Source organism: Stegostoma tigrinum, chromosome 5, assembly GCF_030684315.1.
Source record: "Stegostoma tigrinum isolate sSteTig4 chromosome 5, sSteTig4.hap1, whole genome shotgun sequence".
In the NCBI taxonomy this organism is placed as follows: Eukaryota; Metazoa; Chordata; class Chondrichthyes; order Orectolobiformes; family Stegostomatidae; genus Stegostoma; species Stegostoma tigrinum.
The window spans coordinates 13,582,810-13,609,205 of record NC_081358.1 but is presented as its reverse complement, the minus strand read 5'-3'; positions in this window follow the sequence as shown (position 1 = coordinate 13,609,205).

The window sequence follows — 26,396 nt, the reverse complement described above, 5'->3', positions numbered from 1 at the left end:
GGTGTTGAATTCATGCCAAAAGTATAAACAGTTAAAATCACAAATATACATTTCAACAAGTGTCAGATTGAAAAAAGGAATTAAAAACCTTTCAAATAAACCACTTTTAAGACCAATTTCACCTGACTTGGGCCAATTAGTCACATTCACACAGTAACATTCCAGGTGATCACAGTCTAAAACCAACATTATGGTGTGCTAAGCTGCAGTTGAGGTAAAAGATAGGTAATTATTGATGCGATTGATTCAGATGTACACGTTAGAGTTGAACATTCATAGAATCATACAAAAGAGACGAGGCCCCTCGAGGCCACATCAAAATTCTATATTTATGTCCATGTTTCTATCACCACTTGCTTGCATTTATAGTACAAATCATCATTGTGAACTGGTAATGGTATTATTATAGGCTGAGAATACTGCAAACACCACCACAAACAGCATTCGTGCTCAAAGAGGAACCCAACATCATCCAGAAGCAATCAAAAGCCACAAACAGACAGACAATCTAAGAAGTGGCACTGCTGGAAGTATATACAATTGAAGTTACAGAAATCCACTTTGACTTGGCGACCTGAATCATACCCTGCATCAAGAGAGAATGACAGAGGTCACATTGAGACGTCGTTAAAAGGCACCTGATGCAGGGACGTCCGAGTGGCAGCTGTCCAATGACACTGGCATGTATCTCAATGAAGTGGAGGATCTCTACTTCTTTGACAGTGATAGGAAGAGATGAAGTAGCCAGGGCTGGGGGGAGCGAAGAGGAGAAGGAAGTGACGGCACACCAGTAGCCCCCAGACCTCAGGTACAGTTCAGCTCAAAGAAGGGCTTGTCCCTACGTAGCAAGGTGGCTGGAGAAGGCTGGGCAGCAAAGGAACAATAATTAAGGAGACCTATTCCATATATACCATCATACAGAGGAAGCTCTGCTTCATCAGCCCCCAGTCTCCATTTCCACCTCATTCCCACCCTCTCAAAGCCCCTCACCCCCAGCATGATGATATCAGGGACATGTGCAGAAATGTTCTGTGATAGTAATGTGCCTGTCGCATTCAGCTGACGTCACTGGCCACATCTATCCATGTATGAGGGCCACTCTGCTATTACGGATAATCACTTCTATAATTATATATTCATGACTACAGTGGTGCCACTGCACCTCTAACAGGAATTCTAGGATAAACTAAGACTCTCACGAGAAGTGTATACTTGTGATTTTTTAATACCAACAATTTGGACAAGTTTGTGCAGAAAACAGTGACAACGGTGAGGATAATCTTTATTCACACTGTTGGCTGCATTCAACTGTGTAATTAAAATAGTTCCATCATCAATCTAGCAGTTAGGTAAGAAACTGTTTTTGTGAGGTCAATGTAGATGCTGGTCCTGTACGTTTTCCTCTGTGACCTCTATTTTATAGCATAGCTTAGTATTTCTAGAAACAACCCTCCTCACTTCTATTGTAAAAACAAATAGCAATTTACACTTTCTCAATGGCTACACTACTTTTCTGTAGCGGTTTCTGACATTTTTATTACTAACATGGATTAGAAAATGATTTGCTTTGCTTTTACGCAAATTTCTCACAGCTTAACGGGGATGTCAACTAAATCTGAGCAAACAGAATATCTATCAGTCCAGTCCCACTGTTGGCCAATTATTTTCCTTGCTCGAGTTATATTTGTCGCATGAGATACGTGTTGAACGAAGTACTGTGTTGCATACTTTTTATTAAATGTACGAGAAATTGAGAAGATGTCAACGTGTTTTGAAATGCAATTAACAACTTATTAGATAAAGACTTTGGAAAAAAAATGGTGACAATATTCAAAATGCAAGTCAAATGTGGAGATGTTTCAGCCAAATGACTCAGCATTTAAGAAAAAATTTAAACAAAATTTAAACATAAATTTTCCTTTACAAAAATGAATTCACATTTTCTTTTTTTGAGGCATACAGAACAGAAACCAAATGCCCAGAAAACTAATACATGGCGATTTTCAGTGCCCAGAAAATTAATTTTGATACTTGTAGAATTGCACCATGGAACTGAATAATGATCAGAGAAATTGGGATTATCCTGAGAGCAGAGAAGGGCCAGGGTTGATCTAACAGAAGTATTCAAAGTTATGAAAGCATTTGGCTGGATTGTAGTGAGAAACTGTTGACACTGCAATGATCAATTACAAAAAGACACAGATTTAAGGTAACAGACAAAAGAACAAGAGGGATGATAGAGACAAAAATGACGCAGTCTCTACAACCTTCTGCAGTAAAGAATTTCAGACTCACTCTCCTCAGAGAAGGAACTCTTCCTCACTTCTGCTGTACCCTGAGATTGTGCCCACTGACTGTAAGACACTCCCACCAGACAACTTCTCAACATCTAAATCTGTCAAGAATCTCAAAAGTTTGGTCAAAATTTCACAGCTGGGGGAAAGAGGAGGGGAAGAGGCAGGGTGGGATTTGGCAGGATATGGAGATTGGTAGGGAAGAAGAGATGAGGAAATGATGAAAAAGCATTTACTTATGTTCTTAAAGAAAAAGCACTATTAAAGATTATGAGCGTATCATTCAAAACCAGAAAGGAATAAACTACCAGAAAGATTAATAAGCAGCAGATAAGATAAATCAGCTGGGTGAGCTCAATGAAAGATATGAATCAGGGTGAGGCTGATGGCATTGGAAGCATTGTTGTTACTTTTGCACTTCATAGATCCAGTTAAAATGACTCTAGAAAATACTCATTTTTCTTGGCGGGGTTCAGCTAGATTAAGCTACAGACTTTGGGACACAAATGGAAATTTAAGAATGGAGCTGAATTATAATACTGGAACATAAGCTTCACAGACATCAATTTTTGAAATGGACTGCCACCTAGTGTAGGAGATGTTTAATTCATTGAGGTCACAATATCCTGAAAAGCAAACAAATAGTGTTTAAGTGGGAAATTTTCTGAGTGGCTAGGTCAGGATCCAGATGCAAAAAAAGAGTAATTCATGGTTACAACCTTACATATTTTATAGCTGAACACTTATGGAGTTCAGGCACGTTGTAGGGCTTTGAAACAAAAGATTTTCTCCTCTTTCAGGCGACTGCCTCTGAGCAAGTGTACTGTGCACAAGTAAATTAAGGGTGACTTGAAGGGATACCAGCCTCTGTGCCGATAATTCACTGTAGAAAGAGAAAACGGGATGTGCCTGATGAACATTTGCTTGCTACGTTGTAGGTGAGAACAAATATTATTTCACTGTGACCAATGTATTTAGAGTTGCTGGAGAGGCAGTTGTTTAGTAAATTGATAATTGCTGAAGTGTCATCATTTGTAGGCCACTGGGTAGTTACACATTTAAAAGTGGACTCATCTTGGAGTTGGGGTAAGCCTTTTATTTATGACTCATGTGATCTCAGCTGTCAAAGACTGGACCCATTATGTGGAAAGAATGCAGTTTTTTTCCTGGACAAATGACGTTAGGAGCAGATAAAAAGCAATGATTTTTCTGCCTGCTTGCATACCCACAGCATTGCTGGTTGTAAGGGGCTTAAATTCCCCAGTGGCAGCAGACACTAAAATCTTCCAAGAGCTGACGAAGCTGCTTAAGGAATATTATGACCCCAAGTCTTCTCTAATTCTGAGACACTATCGGATATATTTGGTTGTTAGAGAACCGGGGAAATCCGAATTATGATGTTTGATACGGTTGAGGCAACTGGCAGAGGCATGGTGGCAGATGGAGTTCAACCTGGATAAATGCGAGGTGATGCATTTTGGAAGGTCGAATTTGAAAGCTGAGTACAGGATTAAGGATAGGATTCTTGGCAGCGTGGAGGAACAGAGGGATCTTGGTGTGCAGATACATAGATCCCTTAAAATGGCCACCCAAGTGGACAGGGTTGTTAAGAAAGCATATGGTGTTTTGGCTTTCATTAACAGGGGGATTGAGTTTAAGAGTCGTGAGATCTTGTTGCAGCTCTATAAAACTTTGGTTAGACCGCACTTGGAATACTGCGTCCAGTTCTGGGCGCCCTATTATAGGAAAGATGTGGATGCTTTGGAGAGGGTTCAGAGGAGGTTTACCAGGATGCTGCCTGGACTGGAGGGCTTATCTTATGAAGAGAGGTTGACTGAGCTCGGTCTCTTTTCATTGGAGAAAAGGAGGAGGAGAGGGGACCTAATTGAGGTATACAAGATAATGAGAGGCATAGATAGAGTTGATAGCCAGAGACTATTTCCCAGGGCAGAAATGGCTAGCACGAGGGGTCATAGTTTTAAGCTGGTCGGTGGAAAGTATAGAGGGGATGTCAGAGGCAGGTTCTTTACGCAGAGAGTTGTGAGAGCATGGAATGCGTTGCCAGCAGCAGTTGTGGAAGCAAGGTCATTGGGGTCATTTAAGAGACTGCTGGACATGTATATGGTCACAGAAATTTGAGGGTGCATACATGAGGATCAATGGTCGGCACAACATTGTGGGCTGAAGGGTCTGTTCTGTGCTGTACTGTTCTATGTTCTATGTTCTATTTTGCCTTGAATCTGGAAAGAGGAATTTGCTCTATGGCTGAAAATTACTCTCTAAGCACTCTAACAATTCTATACAGTAACATTCTCTATCAACACCAGTAGAAAACCGCGAGTGGTTGAAATTTGTTATGCTGAATTTACACAGTAACTCATGACACCAAGCAGCTAGGCTGCAGGAACAATACAGTATGAGCACTAGACTCTGGCTGTCTCCAATACATGTCTCTCACCTCTGATGTCAATGAAGTGCATTTCTTACCTAGTTCCAGTACTGGTTTCTGCTAGAGTGGAGACACTCTGCTATCTAGCGCACACTATTTTCAAATCCAACTCCCTGACCTCTTGGGACTCATTCCAAGCCTTGCCATAGAATGCTCCCATCTCCAGATATTGAGTGTTGCAGTCTACCTTGAGTGGTGACAATCAACAATTTCAAGGTACTTTAATTTTGTATCTCACTACATGTATAGTAATTTTGATATCTTCCACATCACAAACAATCTTTGCAAAATATTAATGCAAGAAACGTCATGTTATTACATCTGAATATGTTTACAGTCTATAATGTATGCTAAAACACAATTTCAAACTGTGGTTAATACTGCACTCTAATTGGGAGATAAAGCCATTAATCTGTCTAAATATTTCTATCACTCTGCTGTACTGAATAATCAGAGTTCTTTAATAACGAGAATCAATGTCAGGAGATGGTGCATGTCCAGGAAGTGCTCCTTCTGCAGCGGGACCATCATCAGTTCAGGCCTTTACTTAAGCTTCAATAAACTGGTAGTTTTCTTACGGTTGTCCTGCCATCAAATCAGACAGCGCTGTAGAAAACGAAAAATTGTAATTTTATGCTAAGGAGAAAAGGACATAGATCAATTGGAAAGTTGGGCATAGAAAGTTAGCATTTAATTCAGAAGTGATGCATTTTGGGAGGTCAAATGCAAGACTCAAGTATGCAATTAATGGCACGGCCCTGAGGAGTATTGATATACACAGGAATCTTAGAGTTCAAGTCCACAGCTCCCTGAAAGTGGAAACACAGGTGGTGAAGCAGATGTATAAAATGTTTACCTTCATTTGTCAGGCCACTGAGTACAATAGTTGGCAAGCTGTATCGCAGCCATGTAAGACTTCAGTCAGGCCACATTTAGATTATCGTGTGCCGTTCAGGACGCCATGATGTTTGGAAAGATACAGAGGCTTTGGAGGAGATACAAAGGAGGTTTGCCAGGATATTGCAAGGATCGGAGTCTATTAGCTATATATGAGGAGGTTGGACAAACTTGGATAGTTCTCGCTAAAGAATCAGAGGCTGTGGGGCAACCTGATTGAGGTATATAAAATTATGAAGTATGGAGAGGGTGGGCAATCAGAGCATTTTTCCGAGGTTGGAAATGTCAAATATTAAGGTGCATAGGTTTAAGGTGAAAGGGGGAAAAGTTTAAAGAAGTTGTGTAAAGAAAAACATTCCTTACACTAGTGGTGGCGGGTATCTGTAACGTGCTGCCCAGTGAGACGGTAGTAACTGCCCAAAGAAGTGGTACAAGCAGATACATTGGCAAAGTTTAAGAGGAATTTAGAAAGAGACAAACAGGCAGAAAACAAAAGAATACAGACCTTGTGCAGGCAGATAAGGAATAGTCTAGATTGACATCATAGTCAGCTCAGACATGGTGGGATGAAGGACCTGTTCCAGTGCAGTACTGTTCCGTGTTTGACACAGGTATAAAAGAATATTTAGGTTGTTTAATTAACAATATTAGAGTCAGTCTCAACTGGTATGTTGGAACTTTCATCGCTGCCAAAACAAGGTCAGAGTTTTCAGAGTAGGTTCTTGGAAGTGACCGAACACAGGTTTCTTCCGTGGGATAGAGATTCTTAATACAAGTATTTACATTTTCCATTTTATAGTTACAGAAGGTCAACCAGACAGACTAGTGTCCCAGGGAAGGAGCTGCATAATTATAACAATAATTAACAAAGTATGTCAAATATATGTGCTCTGCTGAATTCCCCTTCACTTGTTATTTCAGTTTCAAAATGATTAGAATTGCTTTCAGTGAATTTTCAGAGTTATAAAAAGGTTTTCATTTTCAAAAAGTATTTAAATTCAATAAACTTGGGAAATAGAAGCTACAAGTATATAGTACAATCAGGCAAACAGAAGTTAATGTAAATTATAAATCCTGGGTTGATGGACTAATGCGCAGGAAAAGCAAAGTTAATGTCAAGTCCAGCGACCCTTCTTTAGAATGTTATCTTTCTCTCCAAAGATAAGGCCAGACCTGCTGAGTTTCTCTAACAGAAAGCGCCATATAGGGCTAAGAGATAGTAAGGACTGCAGATGCTGGAAGCCAGAGTTAAAAGGTGTGAAGCTGGAAAAGCACTGCAGGTCAGACAGTATCCGAGGAGCAGGAAAGTCAACTCATCAAAACTCCCTCAGCATCACCTTTCAAACCCACAGTGTCAACCACTTAGTGATATGGGCAGATGAATCCGGACAACAAGAAAATTGCAAACAGTGAAGGTTTTCTAAGATTACAGTAGAATCTTGATCTAAAGGGTCAATGGACTGTAAAGTGGCAGGTGGAATTCATCTGGATAAATGCGAGGTATTGCATTTTGGTACAACAAACAGGAGCAGACTGATACAATTAATGGTAGTGTCTTGGGTAGTGTGGTGGTGCAGAGACCTAGGGGTTCAGACACACAATTCTTTGAAGTTTGCATCACATGTAGGCAGGGCGGTTTAAAAAAAGCATTTAGCACACTTGCCTTCATTACTCAGTCCTTTGATATATGAGTTGGCAAGTCAAGCTGAGGTAGTACAGAGTCAAAAAAAAAATCACACAACACTAGGTTTAGTCCAACAGATTTATTTGAGGACACATCAAGGTTGTACAGGGCATTGGTGAGGCTTCTTCTGATTAGATTCCCTACAGTGTGAGAACAGGCCCTTTGGCCCAACAAGTCCACACCAGCCCTTGCAGGATCCCACCCAGACCCATTCCCCTATAACCCACACACCCCTAAAACACTACGGGCAATCTAGCATGGCCAATCCACCTAGCCTGCACATCTTTGGACTGTGGGAGAAAACCGAAGCACGCGGAGGCAACCCACACAGACACGGGGAGAACGTGCAAACTCCACACAGACAGTTGCCCAAGGCTGGAATCAAACCCGGGTCCCTGGTGCTGTGAGGCTGCAGTGCTAACCACTGAGCCACCATGCCACCCTCTGGTGTACTGTGTTCTGTTCTAGTCAACAGTTATAGGAAGGATTTTATTAAGCTGGACAGGGTTCAAACAGATTTACCAGGACGTAGCTGGATATGGAATGTTTGAGTTATAAAGAAAGGCTGGACAGGGTAGGGCATTTTTCACTGGAGCATATGAGAGGTGACCTGATAGAAGTCTATAAAATTATGAGGGATATAGATTGGGTTAATAGTAATTGTCTTTTCCCTAGGATGGGGGATTTCAAGACAAGGGAGCATATTTTTAAGATGCAAGGAGAGAGGTTTTAAAAAAAGATATGAGTGGCTTATTTTGTTTTTACAGAGGTGATTAGCATGTGGAATGAACTTCCTGAGGAAGTGGCAGATGTGGTCACAATTACAGCATTTAAAAGACATTGGGATAAGTACATGAATGGTAAAGGTTTGGAGGGATATGGGCCAGGAGCAGGCAGGTAGGACTAGTTCAGTTTGGGATTATGTTCGGCATGAACCGGTTTGACCAAAGGGTCTGTTTTCAGGTTGTATGACTATGAATGAAACACAACATGTAGTAAGTTTCTCACTAAGCCACGCACTGTGCTAACTTGGAAGTATACGATTTCACTCTCACTGGGTTAAAATCCTCAAACTGAACCTCAGCCTGAGCTACAAATCTTCTCAAAACTCCTCAAACTCCCTCCCAACAGCATACAGGGTACCCCTGCACCCCAAGGACTGCAGCATTTCAAGAAGGTAATTCACCTCCACCTTATCCAGGGCAAAATGGGGAGGTGGGGGTTGCTGAAATATTGATATTGCTAAAATACCCACATTCCATTAACAAATAAAATATATAAAAACAATAAATTTACGTGCATCACAATGATTCCCTCCCATTTGTTAGTTATCTATAAATAACAGATCTCAAAAACGAATGGATGAATTCTAACAAAGCTTGGCACATGGATCGGTCTTCCTCAGGCCATGACTATCAACTTCAGACAAAAAGTATATGAATCCTTGAATGTTTTTAAAAATCAGCTAACACTGGGTGAATAGAACAAATTGAAATATTTAATAAGAATATTTAGGTTGTTTAATTAAGAATTAGGATCGGTCTCAACTGGTATGTTGGAACTTTCATTGCTGCCAAAACAAGATCAGAGTTTTCAGAGTAAGTTCTTGGAAGTGACCGAACACAGGTTTCCTCCATGGGATAGTGATTCTTAATACAAATGTTTACATTTTCCATTTTATAGTTAGAGAAGGTCAACCAGACAGACAGGTGTCCCAGAGAAGGACCTGCACAATTATAACAATAATTAACAAAGTACGCCAAATATATGTGCTCTGCTAAATTCCCCTTCACTTGTTATTTCAGTTTCGAAATGATTAGAATTGCTTTCAGTGAATTTTCAGAGTTATAAAAGGTTTTCATTTTCAAAAAGTATTTAAATTCAATAAACTTGGGAAATAGAAGCTACAAGTATATAGTACAATCAGGCAAACAGAAGTTAATGTAAATTATAAATCCAGGGTCGATGGACTAATGGATAGTAATAACATCATGTTCCAGTCATGGGTTATAAATATTGACTTTTCTCTGCAACCACTTTTCCTTTACTTCTATGTCTTTTAAAGCATCCTTACTAAAATAAATAGTCTCTAAATTCCAGCCTTGTTCCATGAGACATGATTAATTATACCCAAAATCAGAAAGCTGTTATACAATGGTCTCATTTGTCAACTTAGACCACATATTCCATGGTAATGGGCTTAAGTGCCCACAGATTCATAAGACATTATTGCAGTTAACTCTTCTGCAATTATAATTGCATATGTTAAGCAAAAATAATAATAGACTTGTTAATGCAATACAGCAATTACTGGCAGACAAATTCTGAGAAAAATTAAAAAGTGGGGGTAAAACAAAAGATAACAGCAATTCAAGAGTTTTTTTAAATTGCATTTCAAAGATACACAAGTTTATAGTTATGGTATATGCCACCCCGTAAACGACAGAATTTTTCACTGGAGTATCATGACTGGACAGTATACAAGAGAGTTCTGAACTTTTTCATATTGTATCATTTCTGTTTATGAGCAAGTATCAATTTGCAGCATACTTTGATGAGATGATGAGAGATTCCAGCTTAAAACATGATGATGAAGTTACCTGTAGCCTGGGTAAATTCTATCAGGGACATCCAAAAATCATGTCTGTTTCTGAGCCATTATGGACAGTAGGATTTGCCCCTGTCTCTTCCCCCTCCACCTGAACAAATTTACAGCTGTAGAAATGTTGTGCATAATGAGGACCAAAAGCTAAACAGCTTGGAGACAGAGTGCACTTACAGGTGGGCTGGCAGCAATTTGATTCAAGGTCAGAAGAAAGTGTCTTTAAAAGGACTACATTAGTGGGTTACGGGTGTTGCAGCATGCAAACAAGTGTAAGAGACGAGTTTGTTAGTGATCGAGACTCTGGGAAGAACAAAGGAAGTATGAAGGGATAAAAGTCTGTCGAAGGCTTAAGTTTGGAGAGGATAGGAAGTGAACTCAGAGGAGAGAGTGAGGCCAGGAGCAACTGAAATGGAGTTTGAAATCGTTGAAATCAATTTGCTGTTCAGAGTAGAGGCTAAAAAGAGGAGGAGCTAGATAGAAAGTTCAGATGGATGAAGAGTGAACAATATCAGATAATGAAAATGTTGTTAAAGGGACATGGTGCAAGTGAATTATATGGAGACAGAGGTGTTGGAGATGCCCATAGGGTTGTCATAGTGACGGAGGTGTGATCAGCTAATGAGCCTAATCTTGAATTGCAAACATTTTGGAGGAGTTGATATAAGGGGTGAAATTACATTTGTAAGCAATGTTTCAATGAAAATTTGGATGGGAATTTTGTTCATCCATAATCGCCACATGAATGACAAAACTTAACACAAAGTACTTAAATGTTTAAAGAGAGAAATGCAGAGATGGATGGTAATTTGCATAAAAATGCTGCAGATCTGAAATAAAATCTCGCTGTTAGATATCCGTCCCACTACAGTGGTGTCGTCAGTGAACCTGTAGATGGCATTTGTTCAGAACTTGGCAACACAGTTGTGGGTGTACAGGGAGTACGGCAGCAGGCTGAGGACATCCTTGGGGGCGGGGGGGTGGAGCTCCACACAACAATCAGGAACATCACTTCGTGTTTCGTAGTTTAAGAACTTTGCTCAAGGGAATATTGACACGCTGGACCCTGGACATTCCCAATCCCAAATCCTACCGGAGAAGGTAACTCTGTCTTCTTGAATTGTTGTTAGGAAGGGAGTTCCAGGATTTTGACACAGCAATACTGAAAAACCGATGATATTATACAGCATTGTTTTATTTAGTGTTTTATTTTCTGTTCCTTGTGCAAAATCCTAAATTATGTATAGGAAACAGTTATTCTTTACGTAAAAGTAAACATGCGTGAAGGGAAATATTGTTTTATTTGAATGAATTTGGTATAAACTTAATAGTAACTTGCATTCCATACAAGACGTGTCACGTAAGTATTCAGTGAGTAATATTAGTGCACAATTTGATGCCTATATGAATAGGAAGGGTTTAGATAGATATGGCCAAATGCTGGCAAGTGGGACTAGATTTAGGATATCTGGTCAGCATAGACAAGTTGGGCCGAAGGATCTGTTTCCATGTTATATATCTCTCTGATTTAGAAGAGAAGTAAAGCCATAAAATGGCATGGATTTTGGTTTAGCTTGTTTTCTCATTATCTGTACATATTTATTCGTTGTAACCTTATAGCTACTTAGTCACAATAGCTAATTCTTTCAGGGAGTACAAAGGAGTCAATGCGATGTGCTAATCAATGATATTCTTAAAATTACACAATGTGGTTTCTTGATTTTGCTTTACACACTTTCCAAACAAACGTTCAACTTGTATGATTTACTTGCCAGGGTTTTCAAAAGAACAGTGGAATTTGAAACCAAAATTCAAGTTTATTGTCTTTGTCTAATTGACTTCCAACAAGAATGTTTATAGTGAGTAATGAAAGATGAATTTCTTTTGATGAGCCATCAAGTATATGTTGCATTAGGATTTGTCAGTGATGGTATGTGTCTTATTCTAAAGCAACTGTACTTTTAAAAAAAAATACAGTTAAAGGATACAGTTGATGCGAATATACGAATAATTCATGTAAAGGAGGAAAAGGAAGGAATTGAGGGTGGGGATAGTAAGTAGAGGGATGAAGGTGTTTTGAATATAAGTGAAACAATACCTGAAGAGATGGAAGCCCTTAAATGATAGATTACTTGAAATTCTGGATCAGAAGTTGATTTGCCACTTAATGCAAAGGAAAGAGAGGTAGTGTGTCAAGGATGAAAGACGTGGATCTTGATACAGGATGAGCTTGAATTGGGCATGAGATGGAGAAGAAACCAGGGGATGAGAAGAAGTGAATACAGGTGAATACAGAGTTCAGATTATATTGGGATGACAGAGATTAGGAGGAATGCCTTGTTACCAAGAGGACAGGATGATGAGAGAAGTCATATTGCACTTGAGCATTAACTGCCTTTCTCACTCCTCAGACCTTCTGAACTCCTCCAGCATTTCCTGTTTGTATGTTGATTCTGAGTCTGAGTCTAAGGGGCTAGTGGTTGAACTGCCAATAGGATGGAAAGGAGTTTGGAAAAGTTAGCTGAGTCCAGGCATGCTCGGTTGAAAGGCAGTCGATGACAGGGGGACAGGCTAAAATAGCAGATGCTGCTTTTAAAAAGAACATTGGCAGATGCCTCACTGGACAGTTTGGTGAATGTTATGGAAAGTCCAAAGGTTTGGTGTCTCTTTCTCAGGTCCTAGAAGGATTGAAGTCCTCTATGAAAGCAGGGGAGTAGGAGGTCAGTAGAATTGATAGATATATGTGGGAATTGTGTTGAGGAGTGGTGACTTATTGAAATTGTGGGAAATTAGTGGTGACATGACGCTGCCGCAGAAAACAACAGAGTCAAGGAAACCAAGAGAAAAGAAAAGCAAAGCTGGATTAAAGTAATTGATTTATATCCAAGTCAAAATACAGAAGGGAGATAGTTCAGGAAATCTGGCACGTCCATAAGGATACTCACCAACTTCTACCGACGCACCATTGAAACCATACTGTCCAGGTGCATAACGGCCTGGTGTGGCATCTGCTCTGCCCTGGACTCTAGGAAATGACAGAAAGTCATGTGCACAGCCCAAACTATCACAGTAGCCAAACTTCCAATCATGCCCTCCACTTACACGGCTCATTGTTACAGAAAGGCAGCCATCATCAAAAATCCATCTCACCCCGGTAATGACCGTCTACAACCTCTTCCATCAGGTGGCAGATACAGAAACTTGAACACTCACACTAGCAAATTTCAGGAACAGCTTCTTCCCAGCCATTATTAGGCAGATGAATGGAATCTCTAGCCTCACATAATGCTGATCTTGCTAACGCTGATCTCACCTAGTGCATACCCTGTGCAATGTAACCAGTATGTTTTTAAGACTTTTAATAACAACCCTTGTTCCGTACATCCTTGTTTACTATGATCTGTCTGTACTGCTCATAAACAAACCTTTTCACTGTACTCTGGTATATGATAATAACCAATCAGATCTCCACTGGAGAATTCAAATTCTGCATTTTTTTTAAATAATACTTTGGGAGTAAGAGTATCAGAGAGGATTCACCACCCCACAAATTTCTAACTGATCTTACTGCTGGAAGAAGAAATGTTTAAGTTTCTCAAGTAAAGGAAAGGTGAGAATTTTCAAACCAGTTTTTTGCGTACTTGAGCTACAAAAGGAAACAGTTTTGCCCTCAAATGTGCTGGAAATTGAGCAAGGGAGCACAGGTTTAACAAGTTTCAAATACTGGATGAATTTAAGTTTGGCATTCCAAGGTGCATTCTTGCTTTGTTCTTCATGGAAATACTTGGCCTGAGAATGCCAGTTTTCAGATGCTCAGTATTAGCACGGGACAATATTCCATCATCAAGAGATAACTGATGATTACAATATCCAGGCATGGGCTGATGTGTGGCAAGTAATATTTGCGCTTCACAAGTACCAATCAATGAACATGTCCAACAAAAGAGAAACTAACCATTGACCCTTGACATTCAATGCTATTACCATTGCTGAATTCCTCACTGTCAACAGCCTGGACGATCATCAGCCAGAAACTGGACAGGGCAAGTCATGAAAATAACATTCACAAACAAAAACAAAGTACTGGAAGAACTCAGCAGGTACGGCAGCATCTGTGGAGAGAAATCAGAAGTTACCATTTCAGGTTCACTGACCCTACTTCAGAACTTCAGGAGACGAGTCACCGGATTCAAAGTGTTAATTCTGAATATTCTCCATAGATGCTGCCTGAACTGCTGAGTTTTTACAGCAATTTCTGTTTTTGTTTCAGATTTCAACTTTTGAAGTTCTTTTGGTTTATTACCCAGTCGTGTAAATACCGTGGCTACAAGAGGAGGTCCCAGGCAAGGAACTCTGCAGTGAGTTGCTTACCTCCCAGCTCCCCAAGTCTAACTGCCATTTATAGGCACAAATCAGGAGAATGATGGAACACTCTTCAAATTGACTGGATATATACAACTCCAGTAATACTGAAGAAGGTCAACACTATCCAGCACAAAGTTCACTTGATAGATTATCTAATCATAACCTTTGAAATTCACATCCTTCACCACTGATGCACAATGGCAAAAAAGTGCACACCGGCAAAAAAGTGCACACCATCTATAAGATATGTTGCAATAACTCACCAAGGATCCTCTGACAGCAGGTTACTCCCAATCTCTATCACCTTGAAGATGCAGGAGTTGCACAGGGTGCCACCACCTGGAAGTTCCCTGGCAAGTCTCAAACATCCTGACTTGTAACTATAATCGCCAAGTCTTCACTCTTGCTAGGTCAGAATCATGGCAGCCCCTTCCTAAGAGCACTGCAGGTAACCTTACACCCAAGCACTGCAGCAGTGCAAAAAAGTAGCTTATTACCTTCTCCAGGGCAATTACAGATGGGAAATAAATGCTGGCCTAACCAGCAGTCCCTTTTTCCCATAAACAAATAAGAAAAGTTTGGTTCATCTAATTTGTTCAAAATGTAATACTGTATTTCGAATTCAGCTCAAACTTGACTCTGTAATACCACAAATCTGAAGAGATGCCGATGAGAGGGGGAAAAAAAACCTGACGATATAACTAATTTGGGATATCGACAGTTGATCAACAAAACAGGTCTGATTAAAGATCGCAACTTGTTGTTTCTTTCTCCACAGATGTTCCCAGACTAAGTATTTTGGGAAGTTACGGATCAGGCATCACTAGGTACACAGGAAAAAAATACTGACTTCTTCAGATTGAAATTAACCTCACGCATTAGTAGCCAAAGAGGCCCATGACTAATTGATCCTCCTGCTATGTAATTGTCTTGAAATCAGTCCAATTATTTTTTTTCAAGATAACAATATTTGGCATTGTGAAGATAGCGGATGTGACTTTTTCTTTGACAGTAGTTGTTGCTAATGGAGAAGCAACTGGTGCATCCGTGTTTGATTGTACAATGAAATCCACAGCAACAAATGGTATTTCCCCTCATTACTCCAGATTGAATGTTAGATGAATAATAGTGCCAACATTCAATTAGTTGCCTGTGACTTTTTCATGGCAAAGTTCAATTGGACACGATGCTCTCATTCCTCAGTGTGAAGCTCAAAGTGACCCAAAACAAAATCTGTGCATTTACTCTTTCCTTTATGTTTCTGTCTTGGAAATTCATTTCCTTTTTGTGTTTCTTCTGAGTAGCTCTGCTTTTCATCATTCCCCCTCCCCCATAGGATTTACCATGCTGTTCTCTTCTACGCTTCCTGCAGATCTTTTCTATTTTTGCATTTGTTCATCTTTTTAATATTCTGATCAACTTCTTTGATATATTTCATTGTATGCCTTTCTATATTTATGCACTTGTTTTATCTTCTTGTTCTCACATATCAGCACTTCAAGGGGTGGGAAAGAGAACTGGTTGAAAAGAAGACTGGGACACAAGGAAGGGGTCCAACTAATGGACTAAACTATCTTTCTAGTCACAAAGCAAAGATTGAAGCTGGGCCACAGGCTTTAGGTTGCCAATCAGGCTGCATCCAACAAATAGTGGGGCCAGGTTTTGGGTTATTCAGAAATCAGCATTTAACAGGAGAGAAACTAAACACTGCTTAGATTTCACTTTCCCAATGAGCAAACAGTTTTGACTTATGTGAACATTTACAATCACATCAATAAAAAAAATCAGTCTATAGCAATAATTTTGCAGTATATACTGCCCTCCTGTGGTTTTCTCTTAATATAACTGTAATATTAGCCTACATTCACACAACCTCTTCCTACGTCTCATCATAGTGTAACACTTCTACAAAGTCATACTGTCCAACACATCCTTTCTTCAGGATGGTAATGTAATAGCAACACAATGATGTCAATTTAAAAGATGAAGAATGACCTTTTAAGACAATTTTAAAGGTCCAGTGTGAATAGACAAAGGTCAGTGAATGGACCAATGAGTGAACAGCAGCGGATAACCCAGTGAATAGGTAGCTCAGTACAGTGAGAAGTGGAGAACTCATATGGTTGGGGTCACAGGCAAGTCAAGTTTCATGGGGGTGATGTGGTAGTGGGGGGGGTTGGTAAGGGGGTTAGTTGGGAGGCAGGGGAATGATCATTCCCAATGATATAAATCTAATCATTTTGCTTCAACACTCATGAGGGCCTCACATCAACAATGAAGGTTATATAACCATCACGTGACCACGAGAGCAAGTCACAAATTGGAAACTCTAGGATGAGTAACTCAGCTCGTAGTTTCACAAAATGTGACCACCATCTACAAGGCACAAATCAGGAATGTGATGAAATACTCTCTCTCCATCTATGGATGAGTGCAACTCCAACAGCACTGAAACAAGCTCTATACAGTCCAGCACAAAGCAACCCACTTGATGAAAACATTATCATCACAGTGGAAGAATTATATCATTTTCAAGATGCACTGCAACAACTCACTGAGACTCCTTTCATAGCATCATCTAACCCTGTGACCTCTAACACCAATAAGGATAAGGGCAGTAGATGTACATTCACCTCCAAGTCATTTACAATCCTTGACTTTGAATTATATTGCCATTCCTTCACTGTCACTGGGTCACAATCCTGGAACTCCTCTTCTAACAGCATCAAACGGATGCCTACACACTGAGGACTGCTGTGGTTCAAGGAAGTTGCTCAACTTAATAGCAATAGGGACAGGAATTAAATAAAATCAGAGTCATGCAGCATGGAAACAGACTCTTTGGTTGAACCAGTCCATGCTGACCGAGTTTCCCAAACTCGTACCACTTGTCTGCATTTGGCCCATATCCCTCGAAATCTCTCCTATTCATGTACCTATCTAAATGTCTTTTAAATGCTGTAATTGTATGTGAATCCGTTACTACCTCTGGCAGCTCATTCCACATACAAACCACCCTGTGTGGAAAAAGTTGCTCCACAAACGCCTTTTAGACTACAATGCTTTCAGAAGCAAAGGTTCCATGCAATACCCTATAAATACTATCCTGTCTAAAAATAAGTTAGACAATTAATACAGGAACATGGAAAACATGAATAACTGTAACCCCTTCAGCCCTTTGAACCTGCTCCACCAAAACATGGCTGATTATTTAACTCAGTACACTATTCCCACATTTCCCCATTCCCTTTGATCCTTTTAGCCCTGAAAACTACATCCAATTCTCTCCTGATAACATAATTACTAATGTTTAATGTGAAACATGTCTCTGGTGCTAAGTACTAACTCTGTCAAAATAGACAAGTATACACATGTTAGGATTCACCTAGACTCAGATCAATAACTGAAACTGAACAGTTGGCTCATACTATCCAGAAGCATAGGGCAAGGGAGGAACAGCAAAGGAGAACTTCAGTTAGGTCAAACATCATATGTTTGTACAAAGGGATCTGGGAGTGTTGGTCCAGGGTTCTCTAAAGGTTAACTTGCAGGTAGAGTCCGTGATTAAGAAAGCAAATGTAATGTTGTCGTTTATCTCAAGAGGGTTGGAATATAAAAGCAGCGATGTGCTTCTGAGGCTTTATAAAGCTCTAGTCAGGCCCCATTTAGAATACTGCGTCCAATTTTGGGCCTCACACTTCAGGAAGGGCATACTAGCCCTGCAGCATGTCCAGCGGAGATTCACACAGATGATCCCTGGAATGATAGGTTTAACATATGATGAACAGCTAAGGATCCTGGGATTATACTCATTAGAGTTTAGAAAGTTGAGGGGAGATCTAATAGAAACTTACAAGATAACGTATGGCTTAGAAGGGGTGGATGCTGGGAAGATGTTTCTGTTAGGCGGGGAGACTAGGACCCATGGGCACAGCCTTAAAATTAGAAGGGGTAAAATTAAAACTGAAATGAGACGACATTTCTTCAGCCAGAGAGTGGTGGGCTTGTGGAATTCGTTGCCACGGAGTGCAGTGGAGGCCAGGACGTTGGATGCCTTCAAGGCAGAGATCGACAAATTCTTGATCTCAGAAGGAATCAAGGGCTACGGGGAGAGTGCAGGGAGTGAAGTTGAAATTCCCATCAGCCATGATTTAAATGGTGGGGTGGACTTGATGGGCCAAATGGCCTTACTTCCACTCCCATGTCTTATGGTCTTATCATAAGAGAAAAACACGGATCTCGACAGTTAAAAGTACATTTGAAATACTGTCAGAAATTTAGGTTTAATTTGAGCTTCGTAAATTAATTACACAAGAACAGAAGAAATAGATTAGGAGATAGCCACCTGGCCTGTTAAATCTGCTCCGCCATTCAATAAGACCATGGCTGATCTTTTCACAGACTCAGATCCACTTACTCACCCCCTCACTGCAACCATTAATTCCTTTACTGTTCAAAAATCTATCTTTGCACTAAAAACATTCAACAAGGTAGCCTCAACTGCTTCATTGGACAGAAAATTCCACTGATTCTCAACCTTTTGGGTGAAGAAGTTCCTCCTCAACTCAGTCCTAAATCTGCTCCCCTTTATTTTGAGGCTATGCCCCCAATTATAGTTCCAATTGCCAGTGGAAACAACCTCGATAATTACTTTCAGAATAAAATTAATCTTTGAATCAAAAACTAAAAATTAATTTAATATGATTTTTTCAAACTAGCCTAGTCCCTTAATCCCCTCCTGTACTTTTCAATCTTATTACTGATTTGTGTGTGATTTAAATCTAATTCCTATTTCCTCCTTTATAATTCTTAGCTCTGATTCAATTCCAGGAGTCTCACTCATTCCAGGTCTGTTCAGCGATGCCACAAATACCCTGTAGAGTGTACAGCAGATGACAAATTTGCAGAAATATGATTAATCGATTGATTTAATGTCACGCGTACCAAAGTACAGTGAAAAGCTTTGTTTACAAGCTGTGGAGGCAGATCTTGGTAGACAAGGATGCACAGATCAAAAAGACTTAGACACATACAGCTTACATTGCACAGCGTGTATGCTACACAATATCAACTTTAGCAAGGTCAGCACGACTTGAGGCTAGAATCCATTCATCAGTGCAATAACAGGCAGAGACAGCTGTTCCTGAACCTGCTCATGCACGCGTTCAGGACTCTCCCAGCGGGCAGAAGATACAGAGGTTGTAGGAGGTCATTACCAGGATGTGATGGGTGTTTGATGTTGTTGGCCGCCCTTCCAAAGCAGCGAGTCATGTAAATAGAGCCCATGGATGGAAGGTTGGCTTCTGTCATTACCTGGGCTATGCACACCACCTTCTACAGCTTCTTAAGGTTCTGGGCAGAGCAGCTGCCATAGCAGGCCGTCATGCACCTTGACAGTATGCTTTCAATGGTGCATCTGTAGAAGTTGGTGAGCGTCTTTATGGACGTACTAAATTTCCTGAGCCATGTGAGGAAGAAGAGACGTCGTTGCGCCTTGACTGTCACAGCTACAGTCAGAAGTCCAGGGCAGCTTGTCGACTACTGTCACTCCGAGGAACTTGACACTCTCCACCCTCCCATCCTCAGTTCCATTGATGTAGATGAGGACGTGCTCGCCTCCATTCTTTCTGAAGTTAATGATCAGTTCTTTAGTTTTGCTGACATTAACAGAAGTTGTTTTCATTGCACCAAATCACAAATATCCACTGATGTGAACAGAAAGTCTGTAGGCAAATGTCAACGAGGTGAACTGCAAAAAAAAACTGTTCCTTCAGCACAGCAAAATCAGGGCCAATATATTACTGCTCAAGAAAGAAAAAGCACTGTCGCATTGGCTGGGATTTATGAGAAGTATGGTCACCTAAAATTGGAGCAAATATCTAAGATATAAAGGAAGCAGATCAAGAAAATTGCAGAGGGACCAAACTGTGATACATCAAAACCAGCAAGTCCACAAATGAAAAGACAATGATGATCTAAAACAAAAAGCACTTACATAACATTAAGTGAAGTGTGAAGACAAATATAAATAAAGCTAGAAAAACAGAAATTGAAAACATTGACAGAATAGGAAGAGGTGAAACAAAGGTCAAAGAAAGAGTTGCGATAATAGTACAGAGATAACACAGTGTACAGCTGGATGAACACAGCAAGCCAAGCAGCATCAGAGGAGCAGGAAAGGTGACATTTCACGTCTGGACTCTTCATTTTCTGAAGAAGGGTCGAGGCCCCAAACGTCAGCTTTCCTGCTTGGTCTGCTGTGTTCATCTGGCTCCACACCTTGATATCTCAGATTCTCCAGCACTGGCAGTTCCAACTATTTCTTAGTAATAGTACAATACTGTTGTGTAGAAGTATAGCAATTGGTCACTTGTACTTATGAAAATACAGTGTGATGTGTACAAGTTAGCATAATACAGTGCCATCTCAATTACAGAAATTATAATAAGAAATAATTGACACAAAGTTAAGTTCATCTTTCATTTCCTTCACTGCTCCTTGGTTTCTGAAGTGGTTATGGAATGCCAGCGTCAAAGCCGCCTGAGGCCACCATATCAAGGGTTTGCCAACCAGACCCATACAGCTGTCATCGCCGAAGCTGACACCAAAGCTGCTGCATCAGCGCATGGGCAAGGTGGGACAGATTGAACCCACACACAGGCTGAAGACATCGCCACCTCAGACATCAACCGATGCTGCCATCTCTATAACAGAGACATCACAACCAGGAGGAACAGACCAGACTAAGTCACTGGCAATAAAGCATTCGACAAAGACACAGCCACCATAGCCACGAGTGACAGACATCTGGTTCACCAAGCTGCACGCCACTAGAGGCCTTCACAACCACCTTCTTTTCTGTGGCTGCGGTGGAAGAAGGAAAGGTGAACTTTGACACAAAACAGAAATGAAGAAACAAATACAAAAGAAATAAAGAATACAGCCAGCTGGCTGAGCAGGGGTATGTGGGCACAGGGCCGAATGCCTCCTACCCTGCCGCCGTCATCTTCTTGACTAATAAGAAATTAGCCAGGGTAAGGACAGAGTCACCAAGAAATTAAAGTCTTATGATTGTAGGAGAGTGAGGAACTGGCTGAGCTCCTGGCTTTGGATAAGTGTTAGAAATGCACATCAGTTATCACTAGTGAAAAAGAGATAAGTCAGTGCTTTAGGCTGAGGCCTTCAAGATCGGAAAGGCAAGAGGTGAACAAGTACAGCAAACTTTTTAATCTACTGTGACCAGGAGTGTGCTAGTTGATCAAATATTCCAGGTGATCAAGAGGTCCACATAATCAATGTAAAAACACACACTAAGTAATAGAAACGTAATGCAGGGAGTACAAACACATGACTGCTGTACTTTGTTTACAACATAAATCATTTGAATAACAATGCAACTTTGCCTTAAATAAAACTTAGCAGCAGAGAGCCTTCTCACTCACACCCTCAACTGACTATTCGGACATCGCGAAGATCACAATAATACAGTAAACTTTCAGTGAAAATAAAAGATATGAAATGCAAGAAAGAATGGGTACGATGATTTACACATGCAGAAAGGAAATGAAAAGTGCTAAGAAACGTGTTTAATGTTATAATTTTTCAAAATTCACAAAAATCACTTTCAAATGCTATGTCCTGTCGAATTAAACAATCTTGAATATTTGCGCCCCTACAATATTAATTCCCCAAAACATTTCTGTTCTTCAGTCCTTGACGTGCCAAACTAACTGAATAATCCCACAGCCTAGTATTTAAACAGCACCACTTATAACTCTACCAAAATCTAAAATTTTACTATATCTGTGCAACAATGTGCAATAAGCAAAGAAAGAAAATGCCAATTTTTTGGCCCACACAAAGCTCAAGTGCCATATATTCTATGAAGAGCCAAAGACTTTTTTTTATTCACTCACAGGATGAGGAAGTGGCTACCTAGCCCAGCATTTGCTGCACTCCCCCTCTTGTCCACAGGACAGTTCAGCCAATGACATTGCTATGGGTCTGGAATCACATGTAGGTCAGACCAGATAAAGATGGCAGTTTCCTTCTCTATAGGACATGAGTGAACCAGATACGTTTTTCCAAACAATGGACAATGGATTAATGATCATCACTGGACACTTTCCCCAGATTTTTTTTTAATTCAATCCCAATTCAACAGCTGCTGTGGGTGGATTCAAACCCAGATGCCAGAATGAGATCTGGATTAACAGTCTAGTGATAAAACCACTAGGCCATCACCTCCCAAGGGAAAACATAATAGTTCACAATCATTTGAACCAAAATTTGATTTTACAATGTGTGCGAAATCACAATGTTAACTTCACTTGGATAAATTCTTCATCAGTAAATATTTATGCTAAATCATTTTAAACAAAATATTAAAATGACTATTCTAGCATCATACTCTGAAAACTTCATATATAGTACCAAATTTAGTTTAAATTGCATGATAAGAATACTGCTCACGAACTTCATGGTTTCCAGCTCTGCAAATAGATCATTGGTTTCAGTAGTAGGATTCGCACCTTAAAGTCAAACAGTTGCAAGTTCAAGCTTTACTTGTGCCTAAACTTATGGCAAGATTTCAGTCAAGTATTACTGGAATTCTGCATTGTCACAGTGCCAGCTTTTGAATGAGACGTTAAACTAGGCTGGTCTGTTCAGATGCACAGATGCTTGTTAAAATGTTTTCAGAATTTCCGGAGTCCAGGCCAAAATTTAATCTTCATCCACAACTAGAAAAATAATGTTTATTTGGCTATTTATTCCACTGCTGTAAGAACATAACGTGTACAAAATGCACTCTGGCCCTGACATAATTAAGTACAAAGTATAATTATTACTTTGCTAAATTTTCTGAAAAAATACTGAATGGTACTGAGCATGAAATTGCTTTGAAATCAATGTAACATGGGGATAGGGATGCCACTCCCTAGCATCCAGTGAGTATCCCTACAGCACATACAAGGCGGCACACTCACAGGACTTCAAAAAGATTTGTCGTTCGTTTTCTCTCCCCTCTGTGGTAAGTTTCCTGACTGTATAGATGAAATCAGCAGTTGTACAAATACTGAGTCACAGGTAAAATCTTGTTACATGACAGCCATGTATAGCTTACTGTTCTATTAATGTATGTTACTGTCCCACAAAAAAAGCTAGTGAACTGCACTCTGTAAACTTTGTTACTTATCCTGAAATATTAATACTGTTGAACAAAACAATGTGACACAGTAATGCATCTGAAACACTCAAATTTATCAGTTAATTTTGATTTCACATGCATGTGACACAGATGGGTCCATAGATGAACTTTCTAAAATGCTGCTTCAACCTAAACACGTTGACAAATTGTGTCACCAAATGATTCTCGATTTCTGAAAAACTGAAAAGGTTGTAACAAAGATTCAATTAAGCCTACTGCAGCAAAGATTTGCTAGCAATTAGCAACTACTGAACTAAATCAGTTAACTAATCCACTACTGAGAACAACACTGGCCCAGCAATTTGAATTGTAATTGTGGTTCCATGCAATGGATTGTTGGATGTACAAAGTGAATTTGTTATACAGACAGAATTAACATAAAGTAACTTCAATACTAATATCACCTTCATCACATGGACTATTCAAGAGGCCATCTTTTTCTCCTACATGTGATGATTTACACAAGACAAGTTTTAGTGGGTTAGAAAACTAATTAAAAAACGAAAGACCTGCAGATGCTGTAAATCAGGACACAAAACAGAAATTGTTGGAAAAGCTCAGCAGGTCTGGCAGCATCTGTGAAGGAAAAAAAAGAGTTAACGTTAACTGAGGATGGGTAACCGCACCAGAAACATTAACTCCGTTTTTTTTCCCTTCACAGATGCTGCCAGACCTGCTGAGCTTTTCCAACAATTTCTGTTGCGTTTCCCAGAAACTAATTGACTTACCAACAAGTATCAGAGATAATGGGAACTGCAGATGCTGGAGAATTCCAAGATAATAAAATGTGAGGCTGGATGAACACAGCAGGCCAAGCAGCATCTCAGCAGCACAAAAGCTGACGTTTCGGGCCTAGACCCTTCATCAGAGAGGGGGATGGGGAGAGGGAACTGGAATAAATAGGGAGAGAGGGGGAGGCGGACCGAAGATGGAGAGTAAAGAAGATAGGTGGAGAGGTAGGGAGGGGATAGGTCAGTCCAGGGAAGACGGACAGGTCAAGGAGGTGGGATGAGGTTAGTAGGTAGATGGGGGTGCGGCTTGGGGTGGGAGGAAGGGATGGGTGAGAGGAAGAAACGGTTAGGGAGGCAGAGACAAGTTGGATTGGTTTTGGGATGCAGTGGGTGGTGGGGAAGAGCTGGGCTGGTTTAGGGATGCAGTTGGGGAAGGGGAGATTTTGAAACTGGTGAAGTCCACATTGATACAATTAGGCTGCAGGGTTCCCAGGCGGAATATGAGGTGCTGTTCCTGCAACCTTCGGGTGGCATCATTGTGGCACTGCAGGAGGCCCATGATGGACATGTCATCTAAAGAATGGGAGGGGGAGTGGAAATGGTTTACGACTGGGAGGTGCAGTTGTTTGTTGTGAACTGAGCAGAGGTGTTCTGCAAAGCGGTCTCCAAGCCTCCGCTTGGTTTCCCCAATGTAGAGGAAGCCACACCGGGTACAGTGGATGCAGTATACCACATTGGCAGATGTGCAGGTGAACCTCTGCTTAATGTGGAATGTCATCTTGGGGCCTGGGATAGGGGTGAGGGAGGAGGTGTGGGGACAAGTGTAGCATTTCCTGCGGTTGCAGGGGAAGGTGCCGGGTGTGGTGGGGTTGGAGGGCAGTGCGGAGCGAACAAGGGAGTCACGGAGAGAGTGGTCTCTCCGGAAAGCAGACAGGGGTGGGGATGGAAAAATGTCTTGGGTGGTGGGGTCGGATTGTAAATGACGTAAGTGTCGGAGGATGATTCCCTCATCCGCCTAGCTGAACTCGTCCTCACCCTCAACAACTTCTCTTTTGACTCCTCCCACTTCCTACAGACTAAGGGGGTGGCCACGGGCACCCGCATGAGCCCCAGCTATGCCTGCCTCTTTGTAGGTTACGTGGAACAGTCTCTCTTCCGCACCTACACAGGCCCCGAACCCCACCTCTTCCTCCGGTACATTGATGACTGTATCGGCGCCGCCTCTTGCTCCCAGAGGAGCTCGAACAGTTCATCCACTTCACCAACACCTTCCACCCCAACCTTCAGTTCACCTGGGCCATCTCCAGCACATCCCTCACCTTCCTGGACCCCTCAGTCTCCATCTCAGGCAACCAGCTTGTAAATGATGTCCATTTCAAGCCCACCAACTCCCACAGCTACCTAGAATACACCTCGTCCCACCCACCCTCCCGCAAAAATTCCATCCCCTATTCCCAATTCCTCCGCCTCCGCCGCATCTGCTCCCACGATAAGACATTCCACTCCCGCACATCCCAGATGTCCAAGTTCTTCAAGGACCGCAAATTTCCCCCCCACAGTGATCGAGAACGCCCCTGACCGCGTCTCCCGTATTTCCCGCAACACATCCCTCACACCCCGCCCCACCACAACCACCCAAAGAGGATCCCCCTCGTTCTCACACACCACCCTACCAACCTCCAGATACAACGCATCATCCTTCGACACTTCCGTCATTTACCATCCGACCCCCATCATGGGCCTCCTGCAGTGCCACAATGATGCCACCCGAAGGTTGCAGGAACAGCAACTCATATTCCGCCTGGGAACCCTGCAGCCATATGGTATCAATGTGGACTTCACCAGTTTCAACATCTCCCCTTCCAAAACTGCATCCCTAAACCAGCCCAGTTCATCCCTCCCCCCACTGCACCACACAACATCCCAAAACCAGTCCAACCTGTCTCTGCCTCCCTAACCGGTTCTTCCTCTCACCCATCCCTTCCTCCCACCCAAGCCGCACCCCCAGCTACCTACTAACCTCATCCCACCTCCTTGACCTGTCCGTCTTCCCTGGACTGACCTATCCCTCCCCACCTATACTCTCTCCACCTATCTTCTTTACTCTGCATCTTCGGTCCGCCTCCCCCTCTCTCCCTATTTATTCCAGAACCCTCACCCCATCCC